This window comes from Camellia sinensis, chromosome 8 (genome assembly GCF_055761805.1).
Source record: "Camellia sinensis isolate YWXY chromosome 8, ASM5576180v1, whole genome shotgun sequence".
Taxonomy (NCBI): domain Eukaryota; kingdom Viridiplantae; phylum Streptophyta; class Magnoliopsida; order Ericales; family Theaceae; genus Camellia; species Camellia sinensis.
The window spans coordinates 190,871,527-190,878,489 of record NC_138968.1 but is presented as its reverse complement, the minus strand read 5'-3'; the positions used below and the strand labels follow the sequence as shown (position 1 = coordinate 190,878,489).

Sequence of the window (6,963 nt, the reverse complement as noted above, 5' to 3'; positions counted from 1 at the left end):
CTTGCTGAGAAGGAAAAGAAAAAAGATGAAAGAGAAGAAAAAAGGATTCAAGCACTGCAGGAGATGAAAGAACTTGAGATGAAAAAACATGACTTCGAGATCATAAGACAAGAACATGAGATGAAAAAACATGATTTCGAGATCAGAAGACAAGAACATGAGATGAGAAAGGAAGAACACCAAATAATGACTACGGACATTTCTCATTTGGACCCTCAGATGAAAGCGTATTACACAATGCGAAAAAATGAGATTTTCGCCAAGTGGTCCTCAAATGTGAGCAGCCCAAATTTTTATTTCCCCCTACCTCCTGATGAATAATTACGGGATAAATGTTAGTCTTTATTTTTTGCAATATCATTTTTATTTTTGATGTAATTGTTAGTCTTTTTTGATGTAGTTACGGGATAAATGTTAGTCTTTATTTTTTGATGTAATTTTTAATGAAATTTCATGTTGTTTTAAGAAACATTTTTGAGTATTTTGTACTTGACAATGTAAAAAAAGACATTAACTGACATTAAAAGACATTGTAAAATAAAAAGACATTAAATGAAGAACATTTTATTGGAATAAAAAGACGTTAACTGACATTAAATGACATTAACTGTCATTAAAAAGATAAAATACTGGGTTAATAATGGATGGTTGTTGGTGGTTGGTTGTTGATGGGTAATTGGTGATTGTTTATTTTTTATGTGTAGTTAAAAAAATTTATTAAATATGTAGTGATATGTTTTTTGGTGGGATGAATTAATCAAACAAATTTTGTTTTTTTTCCAATTTTTCATTTTTTTTATTTTCTATATTTGTCTAATTTTTTTAACAAACAGATAAAAAAATGTCACAAAAGACAAAAAATAAATAAAAATAAAATCACAAAAAACCTATATCCAAACAACACCTACAAAGTTGAAGGGAAAGTTGGTTGAGATTTGTCAAAAATAGCAAATGACCATTAGAGCACCATTGCTATAATTTGGCAAAATAACACTATTCATTGCCAAATTATAGCAATAGCAACCCCAATATAGCAACAACCATTGGAGATGCTCTAACACATAAATTAAGATTAGAACAAGATAAGGGGGAGGAAGGGGAACAAAACAAAACAAAAGTTAAGCCAAAACAAAATTCTAAATTCATTCCCATTAACATTATTTTATTATTTGATAGGGAAATAACTTATCTGGTCAGAAAAATATATATATATATATATAGTAAATATTAAAATCATAATTTTTTTGTAATAATTTTTAAAAAGTATTTCTGTGAAAATCCATATTTAAATTATTCTTAAAAGAAAATAAATTAATTAATTAATGTTATTCAGAACCTACCTAAAATATAAAATAGTGAAAAAAAAATTTAGTTTTAAATTAACCCAATTCTATCACCAACAAAGACCTTATTAAGAATAATAAGGTATTGATGTTCAATAATTATTGTTATAAATTATTATTAAAAATAAAAATAAAAAATATATATATGTATATATATATATAGGAGAATCAGATTCGGTGGCAAGGGTATGCCACATGTTAACTTGCATATTGGCTTGGTGGATTCCACCAAATGATGGCTTTTGGGTAGAGTGAAGTTTATGACAGGGAATAACATCATGAAAAGAAAGAGAGAGAGAGAGAGAGAGAGAGAGAGATCTGCCAATATATATCATGGACACATACAAACAAAAGAAGGAGTATATATGGGTGAGGAGAGATTCAGTAGAAGGAAAAAAAGAGAGGAAGGTTAAGGAAGCAAAATTTTTCTACCACTTCATCACCCATTTGAATCCTACTATTAAGTAAGAAAACCCTCTCAATCCTCTCATTTTTTTTATATATTTGAAATTTTCAGATTATATATGATAAATTGTCTAAACTGTGTTGAGAATAATCTGTTTTGAATCTGCCAGCATGTTTACCCGAATTTTTAGACAATTTTATACTCAAAATTTCGAGATAATTTCTGCTACAAAGTTGTTAATAATGATGTCTATTTCATCCAGAAATTTTGGCAACAATTTTTGAGCTTTCTACGAATTTATACAAATATTTTTACTAAATCTGAAACTGTGTTGAGAATAATCTATTTTGAATCTGCCAGCATGTTTGCCCGAATTTTTAGACAATTTTATACTCAACATTTCGAGATGATTTCTTCTACAAAGTTGTTGATAATGATGTCTAGTTCATCCCAGAATTTTGGGAACAATTTTTGAGCTTTCTACGAATTTATACAAATATTTTTACTAAATCTGAAACTGTGTTGAGAATAATCTGTTTTGAATCTGCCAGCATGTTTACCTGAATTTTTAGACAATTTTATACTCAAACTTTCGAGATGATTTCTACTACAAAGTTGTTGATAATGATGTCTAGTTCATTCAGAAATTTTGGCAACAATTTTTGAGCTTTCTACGAATTTATACAAATATTTTTACTAAATCTGAAACTGTGTCGAGAATAATCTGTTTTGAATTTACCAGCATGTTTGCCCGAATTTTTAGTCAATTTTATACTCAACATTTCAAGATGATTTCTCTACAAAGTTGTTGATAATGATGTCTACTTCATCCAAGAATTTTGGAAACAATTTTTGAGCTTTCTACGAATTTATAAAAATATTTTTACTAAATCTGAAATTGTGTTGAGAATAATCTGTTTTGAATCTGCCAACATGTTTGCCCAAATTTTTAGACAATTTTATACTCAAAATTTCGAGATGATTTCTTCTACAAAGTTGTTGATAATGATGTTTAGTTCATCCAGGAATTTTGGCAACAATTTTTGAGCTTTTTAAGCGTTTATACAAATATTTTTACTAAATCTGAAACTGTGTTGAGAATAATATGTTTTGAATCTGCCAGCATGTTTGCCTGAATTTTTAGACAATTTTATACTCACAATTTTGAGATTATTTTTTCTACAAAGTTGTTGATAATGATGTCCAGTTCATCCAGGAATTTTGGCAACAATTTTTGAGCTTTCTAAGAGTTTATAAAAATATTTTTACTAAATCTGAAACTGTATTGAGAATAATCTGTTTTGAATCTGCCAGCTTGTTTGCCCGAATTTTTAGACAATTTTATACTAAACATTTCGAGATGATTTTTTCTACAAAGTTGTTGATAATGATGTCTACTTCATCCGGGAATTTTGGAAATAATTTTTGAGCTTTCTACGAATTTATAAAAATATTTTTACTAAATCTGAAACTGTGTTGAGAATAATCTGTTTTGAATCTGCCAGCATGTTTTCCCGAATTTTTAGACAATTTTATACTCAACATTTCGAGATAATTGCTTCTACAAAGTTGTTGATAATGATGTCTAGTTCATCCGGGAATTTTGGCAACAATTTTTGAGCTTTCTAAGAGTTTATAAAAATATTTTTACTAAATCTGAAACTGTGTTGAGAATAATCTGTTTTGAATCTGCCAGCATGATTGCCCAAATTTTTAGACAATTGTATACTCAAAATTTCAAGATTATTTCTTCTACAAAGTTGTTGATAATGATGTCTAGTTCATCCAGGAATTTTGGAAACAATTTTTGAGCTTTCTAAGAGTTTATAAAAATATTTTTACTAAATCTAAAACTGTATTCAGAATAATCTGTTTTGAATCTGCCAGCATGTTTGCCTGAATTTTTAGACAATTTTATACTCAAAATTTCGAGATGATTTCTCGACAAAGTTATTGATAATGATGTCTAGTTCATCCAGGAATTTTGGAAATAATTTTTGAGCTTTCTACGAATTTATAAAAATATTTTTACGAAATCTGAAACTGTGTTGAGAATAATCTGTTTTGAATTTACTAGCATGTTTGCCTGAATTTTTAGACACTTTTATACTCAAAATTTCGAGATGATTTCTTCTATAGAGTTGTTGATAATGATGTCTAGTTCATCTAGGAATTTTGGCAACAATTTTTGAGCTTTTTAAAAGTTTATAAAAATATTTTTACTAAATCTGAAACTGTGTTGAGAATAATCTGTTTTGAATCTGCCAGCATGTTTACTTGAATTTTTAGACAATTTTATACTTAAAATTTCGAGATGATTTCTGCTACAAAGTTGTTGATAATGATGTCTAGTTCATTCAGAAATTTTGGTAACAATTTTTGAGCTTTCTACGAATTTATACAAATATTTTTACTAAATCTGAAATTGTGTTGAGAATAATCTGTTTTGAATCTGCCAGCATGTTTGCCCGAATTTTTAGACAATTTTATACTCAAAATTTCAAGATGATTTCACTACAAAATTGTTGATAATGATGTCTAGTTCATTCAGAAATTTTGGTAACAATTTTTGAGCTTTCTACGAATTTATACAAATATTTTTACTAAATCTGAAATTGTGTTGAGAATAATCTGTTTTGAATCTGCCAGCATGTTTGCCCGAATTTTTAGACAATTTTATACTCAAAATTTCAAGATGATTTCACTACAAAATTGTTGATAATGATGTCTAGTTCATCCAGAAATTTTGGAAACAATTTTTGAGCTTTCTAAGAGTTTATAAAAATATTTTTACTAAATCTGAAACTGTGTTGAGAATAATCTGTTTTGAATCTGCCAGCATGTTTGCTCGAATTTTTAGACAATTTTATACTCAAAATTTCGAGATTATTTCTTCTACAAAATTGTTGATAATGATGTCTAGTTCATCCAGGAATTTTAGAAACAATTTTTGAGATTTCTAGGAATTTATACTAATATTTTTACTAAATCTAAAACTGTGTTGAGAATAATTTGTTTTGAATCTTCCAGCATGTTTGCCCGAATTTTTAGACAAATTTATATTCAACATTTTGAGATGATTTCTTCTACAAAATTGTTGATAATGATGTCTAGTTCATCCAGGAATTTTGGCAACAATTTTTGAGCTTTCTAAGTGTTTATAAAAATATTTTTACTAAATCTGAAACTGTGTTGAAACTAATCTGTTTTGAATCTACCAGCATGTTTGCCCGAATTTTTAGACACTTTTATATTCAAAATTTCGAGATGATTTCTTCTACAAAGTTGTTGAAAATGATGTCTAGTTCGTCTAGGAATTTTAGAAACAATTTTTGAGCTTTCTATGAATTTATACAAATATTTTTCCTAAATCTAAAACTGTGTTGAGAATAATTTATTTTGAATCTGCCAGCATGTTTGTCCGAATTTTTAGACAATTTTATAATCAAAATTTCGAGATGATTTCTTCTACAAAGTTGTTGATAATGATGTTTAGTTCATCTAGGAATTTTGGCAACATTTTTTGAGCTTTCTAAGAGTTTATAAAAATATTTTTACTAAATTTAAAACTGTGTTGAGACTAATCTATTTTAAATCTGCCAGCATGTTTGCCCGAATTTTTAGACAATTTTATACTCAACATTTCGAGATGATTTCTTCTACAAAGTTGTTGATAATGATGTCTAGTTCATCCGGGAATTTTGGCAACAATTTTTGAGCTTTCTAAGAGTTTATAAAAATATTTTTACTAAATCTGAAACTGTGTTGAGAATAATATATTTTGAATCTGCCAGCATGTTTGTCCGAATTTTTAGACAATTTTATACTCAAAATTTCAAGATGATTTCTCTACAAAGTTGTTGATAATGATGTCTAGTTCATCCAGGAATTTTGGCAACAATTTTTGAGCTTTCTAAGAGTTTATAAAAATATTTTTACTAAATCTGAAACTGTGTTGAAAATAATCTGTTTTGAATCTGCCAGCATGTTTGTCCGAATTTTTAGACAATTTTATACTCAAAATTTCGAGATGATTTCTTCTACAAAATTGTTGATAATGATGTCTAGTTCATCCAGTAATTTTGGCAACAATTTTAGAATTGTGTAAATAATTTATTTATAAATTTTAATACCGGGTATTCAGGGTGAGTCCTGATTTTTAATAATTTTTAAGTAAATTGTGTCGCGAAACCCTAAGTTGGCATGAGGATTATTTGAACCCTTATAGGTATTTGGTTTTAAAATAAGGGTGGATGTGCGGGTGGCACGCAGGGAAGTTACGTACCCCTGCCAGATCGTTCCCTTGGGGCAGACACGGATGTCACGGCTTGGGTATATAACTCCGGGCGTGGGCATCTTTGGTAGTTCTTGAATATTTGACCAAGGGGGGTTTCCAAATTAACCGTGGCCATGACTTAGTGGTTGGTAAGTTAAACCTCTTTGACGAGATTTCAAAGGTCACCTAAGTTATTAAATTATTTGAGGTATTTTAATGGTTGTAATTTATGTTTACAATTATATTATTATCTCGTGTTTATAATCTTATTATTTTCTCTCAAAAAGAATGATAAGTTGGTTATGTTTTCTTACTGTATTGCAAAATTCATGGCATATATTTTGTTGCCCTCGTGTTTCATGCCAGATTATGTCGAAGAATGGACTGAGGCTGAAATTGGAGCTGCTGCTAATATCGAACCTTGGCTAACTTAGAGTCAAGGTTTTATCAAAATAAAATCCTGTTATTTCTTATATTAGAGTTTAACTATGTTGTGACGTTGTGTGTGAACTTGTAATTTTATTTTGTTGTTGGACTTTGACTATGTAAGAATTTAAAATTTCCTAATTAGTAGTTAAAATTTTATCTAGCAAGTTATTGTTATTTAAATCTTATGACGTTTCAAAAAAAAAAATTTGGAGCGTCACAATTTCCCTTGTTTAATCCTCTAAAGTGTATTAGACTCCATTTGGTAAGACTTTCTAACTATGATTTGAAAATATAAATTGTATTTTGAGTTTATGTGTTTTGAAATTATGATTTGAGTGTAGAAAATTTGTTTGGTTATGATTTTTGAATAGAGTGTTGAATTGAGTGTGGAATTGAATTTTGAAAGTTTGATTTGACATGTGAAGTAAGAAAATTTGTTTGGTTATGAGTTTTGAAAAGAATTTTCAAAACTTTTTAATTCAAATTGTTATAACTCATAACAAAACACA

The 6,963-nt window shown here is 28.3% G+C and overlaps 1 long non-coding RNA gene across 1 annotated transcript; it reads left to right on the top strand.

Annotated features, from left to right (window-relative positions):
• The first annotated feature begins 1,668 nt into the window (after positions 1-1,668).
• LOC145796770 (uncharacterized) lies at positions 1,669-6,688 on the top strand. Its single transcript, XR_014337284.1, has 2 exons — positions 1,669-1,807; positions 6,392-6,688. It is a non-coding gene; the product is annotated as an uncharacterized LOC145796770 (long non-coding RNA).
• The last annotated feature ends 275 nt before the right edge of the window (positions 6,689-6,963 follow it).